The sequence below is a fragment of the Danio rerio genome, chromosome 18, assembly GCF_052040795.2.
Source record: "Danio rerio strain M-AB ecotype USA chromosome 18, GRCz13ab, whole genome shotgun sequence".
Lineage (NCBI taxonomy): Eukaryota > Metazoa > Chordata > Actinopteri > Cypriniformes > Danionidae > Danio > Danio rerio.
In genome coordinates this window covers 12,138,223-12,161,026 of record NC_141038.1, presented here as the reverse complement: position 1 = coordinate 12,161,026, position 22,804 = coordinate 12,138,223, and the positions used below count along the sequence as shown (strand labels likewise).

At 36.2% G+C, this 22,804-nt stretch overlaps 1 protein-coding gene across 50 annotated transcripts in view; it reads right to left on the bottom strand.

Annotated features, from left to right (window-relative positions):
- mical3a (microtubule associated monooxygenase, calponin and LIM domain containing 3a) overlaps positions 1 to 22,804 on the bottom strand; it is a 153,664-nt gene that overhangs the window by 113,240 nt on the left and 17,620 nt on the right. Inside the window, exon 1 of one of the 50 annotated variants that reach the window (XM_087291781.1) lies at positions 20,345 to 20,517. The exons of the other annotated variants lie outside the window; for them this stretch is intronic. The gene's annotated coding sequence lies outside the window, so the exon portion shown is untranslated. Of the gene's footprint in view, positions 1 to 20,344; positions 20,518 to 22,804 lie in introns of those variants that run through there. 50 annotated transcript variants of the gene reach the window in all.

The window sequence follows — 22,804 nt, the reverse complement described above, 5'->3', positions numbered from 1 at the left end:
AAGTCATGATAACGGGGGGATTAAAAACAGGCTTTTTCTTCAAATATTTCCCTAAATGATGTTTAAAGAGAGCAAGAGATTTTTCACAGTGTTTTCTATAATATTTTTTTTTTCTGGAGAAAGTTCTATTTGTTTTTTATGCCTGGAATACATTTTATTATTATTATTTATTTTTTTATGTTTTTTTTTTTATTTTAGGGTCAATATTATTAAAGGGCCATGAAACCCCCTCGTTTCAGCAGGGTGTTTTCACACCTCTACTTTGGAAAAAGTCAGAAAAGTGGGCGTGTCCAGCTCTGTTTAGGGGGGAGTGTCGGAGGAAGAAAAGAGGCTTGGTGTGGGAGTGTCTATTTGGGCGCGCTGAGTTTCAGAGTCAAAACACACAATCACAGCGGACAATGTGACTGTGTTTACATGGACATCTGTAGTCGAATTATTTGCCAAATTATCAAATGGTGGACTTCAACTGCAGTTTGGCTCTTTCAATCAGGGAATTCATTCATGTCCCTCCCGACAAACGTGATATTTGATTCGAGGATCTGCTCTAAGCGTGTATTTTTCATGCAATGTTTGATACCGCACGGCGAATGAGAGATAAAAAACTCAGCATTTCCCAGAAACTTAGATGTACACGGCAGGTAGTGTCAGAAAGCCGCGTGTGTTATTCCGGTCACAAACTCCAACATGAGGTTAAAGTTTGGTTGTAACTGTTAGTGCTAACTTGTTTACACTCGGTGCAATAGTTTGTTTGATACGAATAAAATATGAACTAAATAAACAAAGAGCACTGGTCGCTCACTTACCAAATCTGTAAAGACAGGACAATCACCAGCAACTAGAGCCGCATCTTTATTAAGAGAAGACTACAAGCCAATCCAGAACAGCTCTCAGGTAAACAATAATCCTCCTTAGACACGTAAGTTATTGTTGTCGCACGTCGCGTACACTGTTAATCCACACGTGACGCCAGCTGCGCTCTCACAGAGAGAAAATGAAAACAAAACTTAACTGCAGCAAACTATAAAAGCAACACTACACGCTTGTTTTGCCAACACAACGTGGCGTCTCTGTCGTCTAAACACTGTGACAGTAATGAATATTAATGAAGTTGCACAATAGAGTGCGCTGATTGGTTTGAACCAAGCCTTACTCATGCATTAATGCAATAGACGTAATAAGACACACTCTGGCACAGACGCCCAGTCTGCACGCTGGAATACAACGCTATTATGTCATGACCGTGACGCAGCTTCAAAAATTCGTTTCAAACCGGAAGTACGAATTTGCTTGAAATAACACAAAAACAACCAATTTACACTTTTTAGTGAAATATAGGTGTCCTAATAGTGTTTTTAGCAGTGTGGGACACATATACGACTGTCAACAGCTCAAAAAATGTGTTTTGGTGTTTCGTGACCATTTAAGGCTGATGTGCAGTCCCATATCCCTCGCTGAGGCTGACGCAGACCCTGGTGTGCACCTCTCGTAAAATGTAACTACGCGTCTCAGCAACATGTAGCGCAAGCTCTGTGATTGGTTGGCTTGATAGCTGTGAAGAGTGGTAGTGATAGCCACAAGCTCATTGGAGCAAGTGTTTTCAAGTGTCAAGTCCTGTGAATAAGCTCCAGATGGAAAATTTTGTTTTGTGTTTGCCTTAGAATTAAAACTGTTGCATGTCCGCCGGTTCCCGTCTGAGAGTTTTAGCTATTTTAGCTAGGAGTTTAAGCTGCTTGAACATTATGGTAGCCAGGGTTCAACGCTAAGGATTTTTTCTACTGGCCCGATTGGGCCAGCAGTTCAGATTTTTACTTGCCCTGCAAATATTTTCACTGGCCCCACCAAAAAAAAGTTAAGTTAATAGATCTTTCTTAGCTACGTTTTTAATATTGTTTTAAAAAATGTGTTTTGAATCTAGAATTTTTATATTTTTAAAATGTTAAAAAATGTATAATGAGCATATCTTCGCATTGTACCCACGTAAATGTCTGCTTCCAAGACATTCTTTTAGCCTCATAAATTCATTTCGCTGTACTGGTTTTTAACAGGTTACAAAAAAAACGACATGCTCACAACATCCAATCAGATCGAAGGAACCGAAAAACAACATGGTGTTTACGACATCACTGAGAAGGCAGCATTTAAAGGCTTAAAAGCACAAACTGTTTCTCGATTCTAAGACTGTATTTATATGCAATTGACAAATAGTCGCAGACAAATTGAACTCTTGTGACAAGGCACTACGAATCAGGCCAGTAAAAATTCTGTCTACTGTCCAGAGCTCCTCGCACGCTGGCCCCGGGCCACCGGGCAGTCCTTATTGTTGAGCCCTGGTAGCATTCAGAAAAATCAAATCACCCGAGAAGAAACTCGACAAAGAGGAACATGAAAGCCTACTGCCAGCTAGTGTTTCTAAAGTGTTACTGCAGAGCAACACAAACAGCATGCAATAATCACTTTCTGATTAACTGCCGCCAAATATCAACAGTAAAAGCAAGAAAACAAAACAACAAAAAAACATTTCAGATGTTTTAAATGTGCTTGGTCTGCTAGTTTGTCCATTCACACACATTTTTATCATCACATGATCTCTTATAACAAAATCACGACTTTTTTTTTTTAAGCACATGCTGGAATTTGTTCAGAAAAAGTGTTTCCATCGTAATATATACGCATCTTTTCTTGCCAAATAAAAAAGTTTATCCTACTCATTTTCAAAATCAATGTGCATCTTGTAGGGTTGGGCATCTAAGCTATAATGCCGATCCGATACGCATCTCGATACAAAGAATACGATCCGATATATTAGCGATACATTTGTGACATATTGCGATGCAACACGATACGATTCACACCCATATCACGATACGATGCGATATTTCAGCACTAACTAATTAGATCAAGTTTATGAGATGATGTGAAAGAGGATGCTGTGCCATTGAATGAGTTTGATTATTTATAAACCAAGCAAAACCAAGACTTTTTTTACAAACTGGTTCTTCTCTCAGAGCCAGAGTGTCAGTTTACAGTAGAGGGCCATTTTAGAACATAAAGCACATATTATTTAAGTATTTTCAAGATAAACAGAATGTATAAGTGCAATCTATATTAAAAAAATATGTATATATTTGCACTCTTTCAACATAAATAAATTTAGCATTGCACAACAAGAATTGTGATTTAACTTTTCAACTTTGAAAACAAGTTTTACAAAGATATATTTTGCCACTGATTATTCAAAACTTAAGGTTGTGAACTAGCAGTGTTATGCTGCTTTGAAACATCACTGTCACTGTAAACAACAGGCTTATAAAAATATAACAAACCAGCAATCTTCTTGCTGTGAGGTGGTCAAACTACCCACTGTGCCACCGTGACACCCAATTATTTTTATCATTATTATTATTAATATTATTATTATTATTATTAAATAAAAATTAACAGGAGGAGGTGTTTAAAACCTTTGTTCTCCGTGACACTAGGCTGAATATCTTTGCAGATGAACAATGCAATAGCATTCGTTATTGGCGTAGAGCGAGCAGAACTGTTGCGCATGGAAAAAAAACTTGCAATGCTTTTCTCACCACTTTTGGAGCTGGTTGAAGCAGTGCGAAAGCCGGGGATGCAGAAACACTGTAAGATGCTTTCACAACAACACCGTGGCGCCGCTTCAAGTGAGATTTCAGATTAGTCATACTGCCCGCGTATTTTACAGATGCGCGGCACATTTTGCAAATTGCATCTGTCCTGTCAAGTCGTCCATCCTTAAATCCATAATGTTGCCATACTTTAGATTTAAAACTCAGTGGGGAATAAAATGTTTGTTTTGCTTCTCGCACTTTCTGAGGGCGCTCCACTAGCTTCATCCGCACACCTGATACACTGAGTTGTAGTATAAGTGTACACATCCGCAAATCCGTTGCTAAGGCTTACTTAATGTAGGTCGATTAAATTATGCGCCAAAAACAGGTTGACAACACTTGTTAATAAATAAAAAATACATTCTATATTAAAAATATAAGCTGTATCTCGGAAAAATCGATGCATCTCGCAAAAACCGATGCATCTCGATTTGCTTCCAAAATTTCATTCATCCTCTGCTGCTCAACCGATGCACTCGCATTGTGCACGCACATGACCGCGTATCGATACATATCGGTTAATCTTCCCATCCCTAGCATCTTGGCATTTTCATCAACCGTTTTTATGCGCATATACAAAATGTGCATAAAAATAGGTGGATGGAAACATAGCTATTGATGCTAAAACGATATACTGTAGCGCTATTAATGACTAATGTATTTTTTTTTAATATTTTATTATTTACATAAAGCTGTTAGTGACTCATAAAGCTTTTTCACCCTCATTTTTGTGACATTTTCATGTTTTATAGAATAATGCATAATTTGCACTACATGATTTCCTTAAATGTGTCATCAAATCAGCAAAGTAGGCTCAGTAATTGGCCAATTATTTAAAAATTAACTACTTAATAAAAAAAAAATCATTTAAAAAACACTATATGGCCAACTATTTAGTGATTATGACTGTTGATATATGAAGTCAAACACAATTCAAGGGGAGTAACATTTGACCACAGCCACACTATACAAATAAACAATCTCTATCTAAATCCAGCTGAATGATATCAGGGATTTTTATACTTTGGGCCATATAATTGAACAGTACAATTGCACTGCTGCCGATTATTGGGAATTCACCAGACCACATGAAATCATGTTCACATGATAGACCAAGATCAAGTAAAAAAACAGACTAGCAACCCAAGGCTGAGACATTAAACTCATCTCTGTGAACTTTATTGAGATAAATCAAATTGCAGCCTCCTTGTACTGGATGACAGATCATAATATCTCCCATTAATTTATCTTACAGAAAGACACCCTACATTTATCCTCAGGTCACTTTACCCTTTGTTTGTCTATGATTTTCAACTCTCCTGGGATTGAAGGGGCTTGTTTTATCACCACATAAAACATTGGGCTGCACCGCCATGTCATATATAAAACAGCTGTTATGTCTCCTCCTGCCGCTGTGTGTGTGCTTCCCTCCAGACAATCAGGTAAGACGGAGAGCGGTAGCAATGGAAACTTCAGTAAAGGAGCATTACATCATAACACACACACACACACACACACACACACACACACACACAATGATGGAGGCCGCTGAGTCAACAGAGCCGCATGTGGGCAGGTAAACAAAGCAAAGTGATGTGGGTGAGGCAAACTACTAGGCTATTATGCACCTGGAATTAGCCGGCTTTGCTTTTCTTCTTTTAATGGAATGGCGACAGTAGTGAATCTCATTATCTAAAAAGTAGCCAATCCTTAAAAAGCAGCTACAAGAACACTGGTCTTAATATATCACCCATAATTACTGTCTGAACACCATCAGCCACACCTTAGCGAGTTTGTATGATAGTTTGCTTAATGCTTCAAGTATCATCTGCACTTGGAATGTTTAAGAGTTTAAATTAAATTTGACAACATAAAAGTTATGAACTATAACTCGATTTAAAAATGGAATTTTTTTAAGATGTTTGTGAATGATCATAAGTTTCAGGGGTTATTTAACTGCTGTGTTGGGAAGTAACTAGTTACATGTGACATAAGTGAATGTAAATGTGACATTAAGTTTACTGACCAAACATGTGTATTTAATGACAGCTTCTTATAAAAAAATGTTACCGATTACAAAAGCGGTTGCATCCAAATAATGACCCCCACCCCTCCTTGAAAGTCAAGTTATTTATTTGACTTTCTATATAGTACAACATCAAAATAATAGTAAGTAATTCAAGGTTCTATAACTTCCTTCCATTCCCTTCTACTACATGTATGGATGATTTATTATGCATTTACAAACATTTGGTTACATTGAAATATCACCATAATATGTCTTTAGAGAGATGTTCAATTCCTAAGTAAAGTTCCTTAAATAAAGCTTTTAAAATGTACTTTAAAGATGTTGTTGTTCGTAACTCCGCTCTTAGCCAGCTTTCAGTTACCAAAAAGCTGAATTTCCATGACAGAGATTTAAGCATTTCATGATTTATATTTTCCAATTTATTTATGCTTTTCAATTTTTGGATCTTGATCTTGAACAACATTTATTCAGTCATTAAGGTTGAATAATTTTATGTATATTTTTATAACAAAACAACAACAACAACAACAACAACCCAAGAAATGCCATAAATAGTCACAGATTAAAAAATAAATAAATAAATTACCTTCAAAATTAGGCAAAATTTGTTATTTTATGTTGCAAAAATCATGAAATCTTGTGCAAAATGGGATGGGTTGTTCAGCACTAAAAAGCATTTTAATAACCTAGTGACTGCATTTGATTGTTTGTTGTTTATTTGGAAGGAATAAAATGTCAGTGAAAATAGCCCAACCCGGCAAAACATATTAGAACACAAAATAACATGCTAAACAAATATATGGTACAGAAGAAAAAATAAATAAATAAAATAAAAATATATACAATTTTTATAAATGAAAAATAAGTAAATATTTAAATGACAAGCAAAAATTCCCTGATATTCCATGACTGTTTCATTGATTGAATAAATAAATGCATCATATTTTAAATATATTTTAGCATGATTCTTCTAATTCTATTGTTGAAGCAATATTAATACGTGCTTATTTGGATAATTTACACACATATCAAATATAATGAAGTAGATATAATAGAGTTAAGATGTAAACAAAGTCAAAAAAGAATTAATAAAAGGTGTAAATTTGTGAATATATTCACAGCAAAACACCACAAGAAATGTGAATAAAGTCAATGCAAATTTTGAGAAAAGAATGCAAAATCATTTAAAGTCACAAAAAATCTGAATGTGTCCACTAATGTAATCAAACACTGATTGTTTTAAACACATTAGCAATTATCTCACCCGATTCCATATAGTCTAATGTGAAAATGACTCTAACGCTTAAAAAAGTCATGAGTTTTTGCACCCAAAAAAAAAATTTCTGAGAAATTAAGTTACCAATAAAAATCTGAGAACTTAAATAAAAAATAATCATAAATCTGCTAAAATTATGTTGGAATGCATTCGGAATGTCATGACAGAACTTTGGTTGAAATGTTTCTTTAAACAATCACCGTCTATACGTTTCCCACAGATCATGGTGTAAACGTGTCTTTGCATTTCATCATCTATTAGCTTTTGATAGTTTACCACTTTCCAAACCAGTAAAAAAAATTAAAGATATGGCTCACAAACACAATCTAAACACAAGCTCCCAAACACAGACTGTCCCAAAACAGAGAAAAGCACTTTATTATAAAAATATGCCACATACTGTCCCCACAAAAATAATCACTATAAATGAGCAAATAAACAAAAAAAAAAGTTTCTTTCTGAGAAATCACTGAAAATGTGTTTGTTTATTGTGATTATATTCTGAGAAATTAGATCTACATTTTGACCCAGTTATGTTTGAGTCACTAAACTTATTTCCATGAAGTAAATTACAGCATTTAGTCTAAGTATTATACATTTAAGGTTTGTAGGACATCTTAAATGAAAAAAAAAAAAAAACTCCTCAGATCTTTTAAATTAACAGTTATCACCAGTTTTATTCAATCATGTGATATTTGAGACTAAAGACATTCAACTATTGAAGCTGCATGACATCGAGTTCATATTGAATCGTACTGAGAAAGTTGACCAAGAGGAAAAACAATAAAAACTTTGTATCGGTAGTAAGTTGTTTTGGAAGTAATTCAATTCTATTTATCCTTTTCATGAAACCACAGAGAATAATGATGTCACACATGCCCTTATGTAGCCTTAGCCTTCATTTAAAGGTTTGGCTTCATGGATTTATCTGGACACATGCATATTTGCATGGCTTTCCATAAATAGAAAGGAGTAGTTGATAACAGGCATTGGCAAACAGAATTACTCCAACAATCAAAACAGCAGGATTTATAGATAACTTTGTGCAAGTCATTTCCAACTAAAGGTTTACTTATGTTTTAGCCTCTACAAATACTTTAAGCGTCTTATTCTAATTAACTCTCTACTGTGAAAAAGCAAAAGCTAAAGCTGATCCATACGGAGACTGCAGCCAACAACAGACGGCAATACTTCATTTTGCATAACATTTTACTTTTAGCCACAAACTCATTACTACAGTAATTGAGCAGAAATTGCTGCTAAACTTGTTCAGATTGTTGGAATTCCAGATTGTTTGGATGGCTGTGACCCGCAACCACAAATTGAACAATAAATTTCAAGACAAAGGCAGCAGTGAATATTAGTTTCCCACTGCTTCATGCTGCCGTGTGCTTTTAGGCTTAATGATGATTTAAAGATGATGAAAATAGTGTTGCAGTAGTTATTTTAACATGCCAAAAGTTCAGTACACTGAAAAAAAAAATATTCAGAGATGATTCCTTAGACTTACTCAACTTTTTTACGTTAGGTTGGTTGTAAACAATTTATTTGTGTTGAATTTAAACAAATTAAGTTGAACATTATTAAACTTTATTTGTTTGTTTAAATTCAACACAAATGAATTGTTTGCAACAGTTCTGCATGCAACACTTTTTTCAGAGAACCATATCATAGTATCTGAAAAAAAAAGATAAATAAATCAGTCTGAAGGCTCCTACACACCGGGACGCTTTTCGTTTGCGAGACGTTTTTCCGCATTCAAAGCCTGCATCAATGCATTCAGTGTAAGCTGCACGATTAATCATAAAAGATCGGGATCTCAACACCCACACAACAAATTATAAATGATGGTGATTTGCATATGTTTAATAATCCTCATACAAATCTGTGTTTGAAAAACGCAAAAATCAAGAAAGAGATTCAGCCTTTAGACTTTTTGGTTATGAAGTTACAAACAGTCACAAAAATACTGGGATAACAGTTTAGTTTTTAGATAAAATCACTGATGTTTATGCTAAAGATTAAAATCACTGTCATATGCATTAAACTTGATGCTCCAAAATGAAAGTTGCAGGCAGCAGTTACATTATTTAACCAATAGATGGTGACAACAAGCCATAAAGAATATGCCACTGAATAATCCTTCAAAAATAATCCATCTAGCAATGAAACAAAGTTTTAAGAGTGAATGAATAAATCATTTATTTAAAAAATGAGACCAAAAATAAATATATGGGTTGTACAAATTGTAATGTTAGATTTCTACATTTAGAGTTATCAGCAACAGTAGTAAAACAGTGAATTTTCACAGTACTGAATATTTTATTTTTATTTTTATTCAGCAATTTAATGTCTCTGTTCAGGACTCAAAAAAGTTATGTACTTTATAACAAATATGAATTACACAACAAGGCAGGCTTTTCATACTGAAGCTAGCTGAGGAAATGAGCATGTGTCATCATAGCACAAGTCATCTGAGCAAACAGAGGCAGTTGTTACTGTACGTGACTGTGCACAGTGGCCTGGTCTCAGAGACAGACAACAGGAGTGTAATCCTGTGAATACGGCATGCTGATCTAATCCCACGCGCAGTGGGTGGGGTTAACCCAGACTCAGAGGGTAAACAAGACTCCAGACAGCAAAGATACAAGGCCATGAACGTCGCTGACCCAGACCTGCCAGAACCCAGGCTTTACCCAAGTTAATCAATGACAAACAGCTGTTCCCTGATATGAGAACAACCATACCAACGACAGGGTCAAAACAGTGAACCCATCCATACTGAAGTTATCTGGCTTTATTTAATGCAACAAAAATGTTTTTATATGCATAACTATATTTATAAGACAAAGCCAAAGACTTGAAGATAATAGTAATAAAGCTTCAAAGTTTATAATCATAAAAAAGTAAAAAAATATATAAAAAATAATTATGATTCTTGTCTTCATCAAAATTAACTAAAAATTACCTAAAATTCTAAAACTTGGTAAAAACACAGATTTTTACTGACTAATTAATGTCATTTGCAATACAGTTTGATAGCTTGTCAAAACAACTTTATTTTTTTGATTGGGGATATTTGGAATTAATTTGTATAATCTTTTCACGTCCATTACATGTACATGTATCCACATTTTCAGAGATATAAGTAACATTTTTCTATTGTGGTGTTCCTATTAAGATTGAATTTGGATATTGCGTTCAGCCCAGCCTCATTGGAAGTATTCGTGTCTCAGCCTGCATTTTTACCATAAAATGCATTGCCCCAAAAATATTGTTGCAAGTTTCAGATGGCAAATTCACTTGAAAATGCTGCGAATTTGAATTGTGTTTCTTAATGTGCCGTTTGATATGTTTTACATACACATCCTTCTTGTATATATGCCAATTTGAAGGCTCTGCTTGTCAGATCACCTAGCAAACCACTGACCTAAACCCAACCAATTTTCAAAAACAAAGAGCTTTCATCATTATTTTACTCTTTTGTGGAACCGTGCTTCACTGAACACAAGTACAACGCTGTACAAGGTGAGCTACTGAGCTAACTGACCACACTAAAAAAGTTGTCTATATGGAAATTAGGATTGTCACGATACTGCAATTCGATACCAATCTGTACTGAAATCTGCATGTAACCACATTTGCAGGGATACTCATCCGTGGATTGCTTATATGTCAGCTTATAGCCAGTGTCCCTGTATCTGTGGTATAGGCATGGGACGATAAGTGTTCAAGGTATACCACGGTTTGGAAAAGTCAAGGCTTTAAACAGTCAAAATTTTCTGCTATATCGTACCTAAGGTATGGGTAAGATTTTTGTTTTTGTTTTTAGGACAACAGTATCTCCAGCAGAAAGGATATCCAAAGATGCCGTTTTAAATTTTAAAAAAAAAGTGATTTTGAAACAAATGAAGACAGCAGAAGTCAATGATTTGACTTCAATGAGGCATGTTTACGGTTCCAAAATATTTTAAATGTTTCCTAAATTTTAATATATTGTGTACAAAGGGGAAAAAACAAGTTTTTTTTCTTACCCAGACATTTAAAAAGAGAATATATTAGAGCAGTAATGTCAATACCGTGATGCCGTGAAACCGTGGTATTTACATCCAAGGTTATCATACCGTCAGAATCGAATACCAGCTCATGCCTATCTGTGGTTACACTCATTAATAAGCACTGAGTTCGGTGAACCGATGACCTTCACGGCCAATCACAGTAATTTCTGTTGAGCACATGAACACAATGGCAAATCAGCGCTTTTTAAGAACACACTCAACAGTCCTTAAATGTTCGAGGGAAATTCACGTTTTTAAAATTTCAGTAAAGGTTGGAATGGATTCTGTTATCGTGACAACCCTAATGTAGATATATAGAATTGTTTCAATTGTAAGTGGCTTTGGACAATGGCGTCTGATAAATGACTAAATGTATAAAAGACGAAAACTTATTCGATTACAAATCACAGACACCATGTGGTGTTGTGAACATAAAAGTATGTAAATAATCCTTCTGTATTCTGTAAATAATCTGTATTTACTGATAATATATCCCTATAAATATCCTTAGCGTAAATAGACAAAAATGTTGTTGGTGTCATGCTCCTCATAAGCCCAATTTTAGAAAGACACTGTAATCAAGCATATATTGAATTAAATTTCTGTGGTTTCTCAAAAATGTAGACTAAAGCACGCTTTCCCAATGATGGAGCAACTAAAGTAAAAGTAGCTGCCACAGAGGATGTAACCAGCAAAATGTTGCTGATCTCAGATATCCCATCTTGTAATTACATATAATAATTACAGTAATTCGAACACAACAAGAATGCATCATGACCTACCAATGACTAACACCTTTATTCGACAAAGTGCAATGTGTACCTAACTACTTCAAACAGAAAACCAGGAGTTCATCAGAACCAACAGTACTGGTTTGACAGCTCATCTTCTGCAAACAAAGAGCAAAACATATGCAGAAAATCGTCTATAAACGATATTAACCTCTTGAAACTAACATGGAGATATAACAGCAATAAATATCTTCTTGACCAAACATCTGCAGTCTGAAACCCTTCCACTTTAGCATGCAAGTTCCTCCAACATCTGTGATCTCTCGCCACCTTCAACTACGCCAAGAGACCAAGGATAGATTTCAACTGTTGCACTGGTTGATGAACAACCTCCATGGTTCAAAAACTAACCTCAAACATTGTAAGGGGAGCAAAAACATGCAAAACTGGCCTGAAATCAGCAGCTTGCGCCAGCCCAGCAAAGGAAAAGGGTGGACTCCAAGTGTGAATGGAATACAAAATGGTCTTCAATAGGCCTGTAACCCAAAACTCTCAGGCTGATGCTAAGAAGTTCAATGGACTTTCATTAAAAGGAAAATAGACACATACTGAATTACATTATAATCCAACAGCGATTTCACAAACTATAGGTGACGGGTGAAATAAAAGCTTGCTCCGTAGAGTCAGCAAGAGGACAACGGCAAAAGTAATGGAAAACTGATCTTAAAAGGAAGACTGGCTCAATACTACTATCCCAACAGCGCTCATGAAAACAAAGCAAAGGTGAAAAGTACAGTGACTCATAAGAGGTCAAAACAGGAGCGTTTCCCATGCCGCGAAGGATAAAGGTTCGAGCCAAGAAAATAAATACACTCTTCTTTGAGATAAGATGCTTCTGAAGTCCATATTAAATGATACTTAAGATTACCGCAGATCCAAAGGAATGTTTCACAAATCTGTCATGAAGCTAAAATAGCAGTCTGGCTATTTAAAGGGGTCATATCAGAGTCTTTTTATTTATATTGCAAATATTAATTTCCAGAAAGGCGACAAAGTAGCTCAGTGAGGCACTGTGGCCTAGGGCTGTGCGATTAATCAAAATCAATTGCAATTTGAAATACGATAAGCTAAATCGCAAGAGGCTGCTATAAGAAATTTGTGTATTATATACTTTACGCCACTCAGAGTCAGCAAACATTTGTTGTGCCTAATCAGAATTGTGCAACCAAACTAAGCAGAAAGCCCACAATAAAACAAACAAACAGTTTGCATGTTCTCCTCGTGTTGGCGCGGGTTTCTTCTGTGTGCTCCGGTTTCCTCCACAGTCCAAAGACTCAATAAAACTATGTTTCTGAGTAAAGTTTGCTTAGGCGAATGAAGCGAACGGGACGTAGCGGGAACTACACTTCCCATCTGTCTAGGTGTGGTCATCATCCTTTGCGGTCTGTTGTCACTACAGATCCAGTAATGCGGAAATGGAGTGTGTTGCTAGTACCGGGGAAAAAAAGAGCTGGAAATGGTCGAACCTAAAGCGGGTTTTAAATCGGATGTGTGAAAGCATTTCGGTTTCTTTTTAAAAAGATACGAAAAAGGAGAAAAGGTGACAGACAAAGAAAAAAACAGTATGCAGGCACTGCCAGACTGTGGTGAAATAAGTCGGGGAATACGGCTAAAAACAGTCACGGGGACAGCAGAACACAGCACACTTGTTAGATTGATGCAGACATTGACTTGTACCGCAAAGAGACCTCTATCTCACTCATGGCTTGTCCTATCAAGTGGTGAAAAGACAATGCACAGCGTTACCTACTGCTGTCAACCTTGGCTAAATCATATCTCTCTGTCCCAGAAACCTCAGTCCCAAATGAGAGGGGTTTTTTTTCTGTTGCAGGGGACATTGTAAATGCCCAGAGATCCCAGCTTTTACCAGATTATAGTTATATGATAATTTCCCTTAAACCCATCTCTAAGTGCGTGAGTGATTAAATGTTGAATGTGATGAGTTTTCAACAATACTAAATTAAAACTTTATTTTATTTTTTTTTTTATGGTTGAATAGTTTTTTGTTATTAAAACGGATAAATTGAAGTTCCTGTTTCGAAACTTACAGATAGATGGCTAATTTGTATGTCATTGATATGTTCAGTGCTAAGGTAAATAAACACTTTTGGCACTTTTTTTTTGTCATTTCATTAGTTTTGCTTTTCCTGTAAATTATTCAATAAATACCGTACCGTGTCATTCATACAGAGATATTGTCGTACCGTGAAATTCTGATACCGTCACACCGTGTGTGTGAATGTGTCATCTTGTGTATTGGTGTTTTCTAGTAATGGGTTGTGGCTTGAAGGGCATCCGCTGTGTAAAACATATGGATAAGTTGGTAGTTCATTCCGCTGTGGCAACCCATAATAAATAAATAGACTAAGCCGAAAGAAAATGAATGAATGAATGAATGAATGAATGAATGAATGAATGAATGAATGAATGAATTTCCAGAACTGTCTATCTTTTCAGCACATAACCATCAGAGTTAGCATAATAAAGTAGCACTTGGTCTAAAAATGAATAAATTATAATAATTTCAAATCCCATTAGAGCTAGGCGATATGACAAAAACCTCATATTAAGGCTCAATCCCAATTCTACCCCTTAGCCCTTTCCCCTAACCCTCCTTGTCCCAATTCTCTTTTGCATGAAGGCGTAGGGCTTAGGGCAGGGGTGGCCAACCCTGTTCCTGGAGAGCCACCTTTCTGCAGATGTCAGGTTCAACCCATATCAAACACACCTGAACCAATTAATTAGGACCTGAACACCACATGATAATTACAGGCAGGTGTGTTTGATATGGGTTGCAACTAAAATCTGCAGGAAGGTGGCTCTCCAGGAACAGGGTTGGCCACCCCTGGCTTGGGGGAAAAGGTAGATACCCCTTCAAACAGGGATTTTTCAGGATGACACTCGAAACCAAGGGGTAAGAAAATTTCCCAGAATACACCAGCCAAAATAGCATAGCTGCACCCAGAAGTAAGGACATTCACAAATTAGTTTAGTTTTTTTTATCATTATTACAAATTTTCACAACAAACAAGCTTATAATTATTATAATTATAATTTTTAATAAATTCATAACCGCATTTGTGATTACGATTTCGCTATCTATAATCCTTTTTCATGGCTGCTGCATGGAGGGCGCCATAGTGACCAAAAGATGACAACAAAGAAGACCAAGATGAACATCAAGCAGATGACCACGATCAAGATGAAGATGAAGATAAAGAAGAAGATCAAGACAAAGATCAAGATAAAAATGAAGACCAAGAGCAAGATAACGAAGAACACCAAAATGAAGATCAAGCAGACAACCACATCCGAGATAACGACAAAGATCAATATAAAGACCAAGAGAAACACGACAGTGCAGAACATAAAGACCAAAAAGACGAAGACAAAACAGATGATGGCCAAAATACTAAGATGAAGTAGTCAAAGACCAAGCCAAAATGTCAATGACCATAAAGATGAAGAAAACCAAGACACAGCAGATGACACCAAGAGTCAAAGACCATGTAGACTAAGATCAAAAAGACAACCAAGCCAAAGATGTCAATGACCATAAGGACGAAGAAAACCAAGACAAAGCAGCTGACGACCAAGAAGATGAAGATGACAACAAAGAGCAAGAAGCTGACAATAACTATAAGGACAAAGAAGTTGATGAAGAAGACCGAGGACAAACATGTCACCAAAGACCATGAAATCAAAGAAGACAGAGACAAAGCAGATAACAAAGATGTAGACCAAGACAGAGCAGACAAAAATGATGACTAAGACCAAGATGGAGTCAAAGAGGACAAAGATGACGACTAAGACCAAGATGCCATCGAAGAAGACCGAGACAAAGCAGATGATGCCACCATTAGAGCTGCACAATTAATCGTTAAAAGGTCGCGATCTCGATTCGACCACTACACGATCTTAATCCAGCATTTCTACGATTCTGTCAATCATATTTTCAAGTTCAGGAGAGAGGAAAAGGCAGCCGCACGAGTCTTTTCATTGTTTCACATACATTGCTCAGTGAAATGGACACCTCCAAATGATGTTAAAAGAATCACATACTATAAGGTATAATTCACCTAAAAATGTCATTTCTGTCTTCATATAATGCTGTATTCGCGGCTGGGAAATCACACGTGACGTGAGCTGCTGACCGTGAGCTGTTATCACAGAGAGGGCGCGCGCATGCTCTACTTAATGATAGACGTGCGCGCGTCCACTTTAGTGAACAGAACCTGCATATGTTGCGAGTAACGGGTGCAGTTGTAAATAATATTCAGTTTGTGGCACAGATTGATCGTTTGGGAGCCGCGCCCGAAGTATGAACAAGCACTTAGCAGTCAAAATGAAACTAAAAGTGTGCTCTCATTTAAATGATAATATCGCATTTTGGAGTTATGATTACGACAAGCATTTGATATGTTTTTTGTTTCATAGCGAACAGAGTTGAGCTTGAAAATAAATGTTTACAGTGTCAGTAAAACTACTCTAGCCTATATATTGTTGAATATAATCTGATAATGGCAAATGTCTGATTTTACCAGTGAATAAAATTGTCTAATATGACAGATTGCAAGCATATATCTCAAACATAATAATTCATCATCAGCATTATTATAAGTAGAATACAATTATTTATAGAAACCAGTAGACCAACACATATTATTATTATTGATGTTTTGCCATACGTTTGTTTTTACCATATACCTTTATTTTACATCTACAGAATCGTGAGAAAATCCTGATCTTTCTTTTAAGCAAAAATATCACGATTCTCATTTTAGCCAGAATCGTGCAACTCTAACGACCATGAGGACAAAGATGAAGACTAAGACCAAGATGGAACCAAAGACGACCTAGACAAAGCAGATGATGTTGACAACGAAGACCAAGACAGAAAACGACCATAAGGACAAACATGAAGACCAAAACAGAGCAGACAAAGAAGATGAAGACCAAGATGGAGTCAAAGAAGACCAAGACAAAGCAGATAACGACAACCATAAGGACAAAGAAGATGTCGATGAAGAATAATACCAAATTACTTAAGGGCGGCTCATACTATGCAAAAATTTTTTAATAAAATAAGCTGAATTAAGGTCATAAAGGGTCGAGTTGAGATCATGAACTTTTTTCAATTAATCGTGAGCCAAAGAGTGTTATATGTTTAACACTAAAATAAAAAAAAAATAAAAATTCTCAGGTGAGGTTCAAACTCGGGTCGGCGGCATCATAACCCAACTTGCTGACCACTGGACCACAACGGCGCTGTTGTGCTGACACTGTTATCTTACCCCGGAGTTTGAAATCATCCATCCCACTTTAACTATCCAGCAGTCTAAAATAATTCCTCAGAACAAACGTAGGAAATCTGTAGTGGCAATTTTGCACAGGGCGTGTCTCAATACTAAAACCAAAAAGAAAAACACTGTTCTGAAATTTCCCTGACATTTTTAACGACAATTGAAGGTGTCAATGTTGCTGTGAAGACTGGTGCGACTGCCTTGCCTCTCTCCTGACCTTGAAAATATAATTGGCTGAATCATAGAAAAGCTGAATTAAGATCATAAAGGGTCGAGTCGAGATCATGAACTTTTTTTGATTAATCGTGACCCAAAGAGTGTTATATGTTTTAACACTAAAATTGAAAAAAAAAAAAAAAACATTATTCAGGTGAGGTTCGAACTCGGGCCGCCGGCTTCATAACGCAACTTGCTGACCACTGGACCACAACATCGCTGTTAGGCTAGCACTGTTATCTGCAAGACTCAACCACAGTATTGCTTTCTATTGATGGTTTAATCTTATTCTACCCTTTTTATATTTCTGATCAAGTTATGTCAGGTTAATTAATGAAGTGAATCATCAGATTTTTATTGAGCAGGTGTAATATTCATTAATATTAAATATTCGAATTCTTATATTCAGTCCATAAGGAAAAAGAAGATGATGACGAAGACAAAGATAGTGTCGGAGACCAAGACAAACAAGATGACGACCATAAGGACGAAGATGACAACAAAGACAATAAAGATGAACATGTGTTTTACCGTCATGCTTTTAAAAAAAAATGCTAAAATAAGAACCGCTAACTTTTGCTATCTCTAATCCATAATAATAACTCCTGTATAGCAGTCCCACAACATTCTGACACTCGATGACACGCGAATACCCTGTCAGGACAGTCTAGTGGCTAGGAATGAGCTTTACAATGTCTGGTATAGGGCTGCACGATTCTGGCAAAAATGTGAATCACATTTTTTTTTGCTTAAAATCAAGATCACAATTTTCTCACGATTCTGTTAATGTAAACACTAAAAATGAAAAAAATAATTACCCAGGTGAGGTTCGAACTCGGGTCGGCGGCATCATAATGCAACTTGCTGACCACTGGACCACAATGGCGCTGTTATGCTGGCACTGTTATCTGCTAGATTCTTTCGACCAGACTATTACTTTTTAATACTTTCTTTTACTACCCTTATTAGGTTTCAGATCAAGTTATGTCAGATTAGTTAATGTAGTGAATCATCAGATTTTGATTGAGCAGGTGTAATATTCATAATTATTCTAATTCTTCTTCTTCTAATTCAAATTCTTATATTCAGTCAATGACAATCCACCTGCCCATTCTAGTGTGTTGAGCTCATGATTGGTAACTTTATGGGGCCATAAACGGTAAACGGTGGTTTGCAGACATCATTGCTTTGCACTGCTCCTAACCAGCCTAAAGTTAACTTACCAGCCGTTGCTTCATCTTCTTGTGATGTTGTACTCTCACTGCCGCTGGTTTTGACGAAAAATATAATCGCTGTGCGATTTGGGAAAAATATCTAATTGCAATTTTTTTGACAGATATTGTGATTTTGATTTGATTTGCAATTTAATTTTGTAATCAAGCTTCAGCTCAATAATGTGTATTGTACCTTCTTACTGCTACTGCTAGTGTTAATTTAAAAAAAACTTAAAAAGTTATTAACTTATGTTAGCAAACATCTCTGAAATTGTACTTTGCTGTTGCTTATGGGAAGACTGTTTTTACCTTGCATAACTGTGTAAACACAGGTTTACCACCTTCCAGTGGCTCAGCGGTAGATGACTAGCCTTTCACACCAGAGACCCGGGTTCTATCCCGACCAAGACGAAGAACAAGCAGATGACCACGATCAAGATGAAGACCAAGAGCAAGATCACAAAGAAAACCAAGACGAAGTTCAAGCAGATGCCCAAGAGCAAAATGAAGAAGACCAAGACAAAGATCTAGCAGATGATGAAGACCAAGAGCAAGCTGACGATGAAGACCACAACGAAGATCTAGTAGTTGACCATGATCAAAATAAAGATGAAGACCAAGGTGCCGACGATGGAGACCAAGAACAAAGTTGACGACTAAGACCAAACTGACGTCGAAGAAGACGGAGACAAAGCAGACAAAAATGACTAGGCCAAGTCCAAGAATACTAAGATAAAGAAGTCAAAGACGAAGTAGGCCAAGACCAACATGAGACCAAGATAACAACCAAACCGAAGTTGAAACCCAAGACAAAGCAGATGAAAACTAAGACGAAGATGGCATTGAAGACGAGAATGACCGAGCACATTAAGATGACGGCAAAGACCAAAAATCCGACGATGACCATAAGGACAAAGATGAGCCCAAGAGAGAGCAGATAAAGAAGATGGAGTTGAACAAGACTGAGAGCAAGCAGATGATGACGACCATAAGGACAAAGAACATGACGATGAAGACTAAAACTAAGTTACTAAAGGGCAGCTCACACTGTGCTCAAAAGATGATGACAAAGACCAAGAAGCTGACGATGACCATAAGGACAAAGATGACAACTAAGCAGACAAAGACAAAGCATATGACGACGACCATAAGGACAAAAATGACAAACCAAGAAAGAGCAGACAAAGAAGATAACGACTAAGACCAAGATGAAGTCGAAGAAGACCAAGACAAAGCAGATGACTACAAACACTAAAGAGCCGATGATGACGATAAGGCCAAAGATAACAACTAAGACCAAGATGCTGATGAAGAAGACCGAGACAAAGCAGATGCTGACGACCATAAGGACAGCGCAGACAAAGATAATGACTAAGACCAAGATGGTGTCGAAGACCATAGGGACAACTCAAGATGACGACCAAGACAAAGAAGACTAAAACCAAGTTACTAAAAGGTGTCAATTATAAATTAAAAAGACAATTAAAAGACTTTTTTGCACGGGGCGTGCCTCAATATTAAAACCAGGAAAAAATGTTTTGAAATTTCTACACGGTCGTTTAAATTGTCGCTTGAATTGCATCATCAAATTCGGAGCTCCTATAGGTTCTTGGATTGACGCTCGCTGCAGCTGTTGTCTCACTGCCAGAAAGTGTTTGAAATCTGACACTATCAGAACTTTATTGGAGGAAAAATCTGATCGCAACGAAGACTAAGATAAAATAATCTTGTTAGCTCACTCAAAAAATCCGGTAAATCAAAAAACTCCTGCATGAAAGAGTATCACTGCAAAAGTATTGGCTAAAAAAGCAACACTTACAGCCAAAAGCAACAGAACAGATGACAGTATTACAGAGTCCTGAAGGAAATCACCATTGAGTCTCTCTGGATTCTTCCAAATAAACAGAATGTGTAGTGACGGTCGCTTAGGAGCTGTAGATGAGGAGGTGGCAGAGAAAGGAAGGAAGAATCATTTGCTAGTTGCTTAGAAGTGAGACGTGGGCAGAGCTTGGTGGCACCCTAGCTAAGCAACATCTTATCTGAGTGAGACATGCAGGCATGCAGGGGAATAGACTGACACTGTCAGGGAAAGTTTTCTGCTACTTCTCTGTTTTAAGATAAGGACAAAACAGATGTAGGAACTTCAAGAACAGTCAAGCAAAAGAGTTAGCTCATGCAAAAATGAACATTGTGTCAATGGCATTCTAATTTTCTTCCAAAGTTGTGTGGCTTTCTTTCATTTTATGATATTAAAAAGAGCTTTTAAATGAAGATTATTTCTTTTTTCTTTTGTTTAATTAACCCTTTAAAGCACACAAGACTTTTAGGGAATCAAACGTAGCAAAATTGACAATTAAAATAGGCTAAAGAGGTAGAAAATTAACAAAAAATTATCTAAGGACGGTATTTGATAACCTTTTTAGACTTAATGCTTTTGTGATCAATATAATAAAAATAAACAGCAATATCACAGCACTATTGAAAGGTTTCATGTGTGATAAATATTAGATATTTTAAGTACAGACAATGAAAGACAAAGACTTGATATTAGGGCTGCACAATATAACGATTTAGCATCAATATCGCAATGTGTGAATTTCAGGACGTGCAATGTAGAATTAGGATTGTAGTTGACCATGTACAGCAGTTCAGAATATTGAGAGATTGACTGAGAATTTTGGATTTGTTTTAGTTTAACCATAATAAAGTGAAAGTTTTCCAACTGCTTGGGTTTTTAGGCCTCTGTAAACATTTTAAGCAAGTTTAAAGCATTTGGCCACAAGGATTTATTATGTTTATACACTCAAAAAATTACGTTTGCTGCTTTTTTCAAACTACTTATTAAAAAGAGCTAAAACAACACAATTCTTAACTTTTTAGGCACAACTTATTTGTTTTATGTTTAATCCACAATTTGTAAACTATACCGTTAACTACTTAATCAATTTGTGTTGGCGCAACATGAAGGACTTGTGTAGAACACGGTCTCTTTTACAGTGTAGATTTAAATTTATTTAGTTTTTTTAATTAAATTTATTGAATTGTTTACAAAATGAAGATTATCTTAATTATTTAAAAAATACATGATCAATTAGTCCTGACAGCATATTTAGGTTATTGTAACTTATTAAACTAAGTTAATCATGTTCTAACTTAATTTTTATTTGTAACACAAGTTGTTTTATGTCCATTTAACATAATTTAAGTTTAATGGACTCATAAGGTTAATCTGATTCATCTTTAAAAAATTAAGGCAATCAGGATTTCTTTAACAATGTTCTTTATCTCTGCTTGTAATTTGTTGATTATATATTACACTCCCCTACAAAGTCATCCTAATCAATCTAAAAATATTAAGTTATCTTGAAGGAATAAAAAAGAAATACAGAAAAATAAATTTTAAAATAATAATCGCAATGTATGTTTTTTTTTTTCCAATATCGTGCAGCCCTACTTAACATCATAAATGCATTATGATCTGTGCATGTGCATGAATAACATCATCTTTTCTAAAATAATGCATCTGATGTCCAATCTAGTCTTAGACCTCTGATCTCTTGATGGAATGTATACAGGTCAGAAAGGTCTGCAGACTGAGGAAGAGTGCTTATGCAAAGACTGTTAGGGTGTAATCACATGCTATTTGACAGTGTCAGCTGACACACTTTGCCTGACCTTCATGCAGAGCAACGTAGTAAGATGATGTCATTGATGATACGTTTGCATGGTTTAATGTTGCTGGTCATTTTTACACTTCAAACTTCACAGAACAGAACTGCCAAACAGATTTCCCAAAAATCTCACTGTCCGCCACTGACTGGACAGAAAACCAAGTTCAAGACTCTGATTTGAAATAGTTGCCATGTAGAGCTGGTCTGGATTTTATTTTTAACCATTAAAAAAACCCTGTAAAAATCTTCAGTGACACTGATTGATCATCTTCAGCTCATATGGGTATTTTGCAAAGTATAACTGCACATTCCTCATTCTTACACAAACAGCCTTTTCACATGACTCTAAAATTTCACGAGGAACTACATTATTCTCGAAACGTTTAGTCCATAACACAAATGCTAGCTTGTAATATGTCAAAGCAATGTTTCCCATAATTCTAGTAGCGCACGTATAAACATTTTCAAACTGAACTTGAATAGTCACAGGAAACGAACGTCTCTGGCATCTTACGTGACTCATTAGATTCCAGCGATGTTCAAAAGTCAACAGAGCTAGTGGCAGTTGAGCACGCAGTGAGCTAGAGAAAGTGCTTACACAGTTCTCC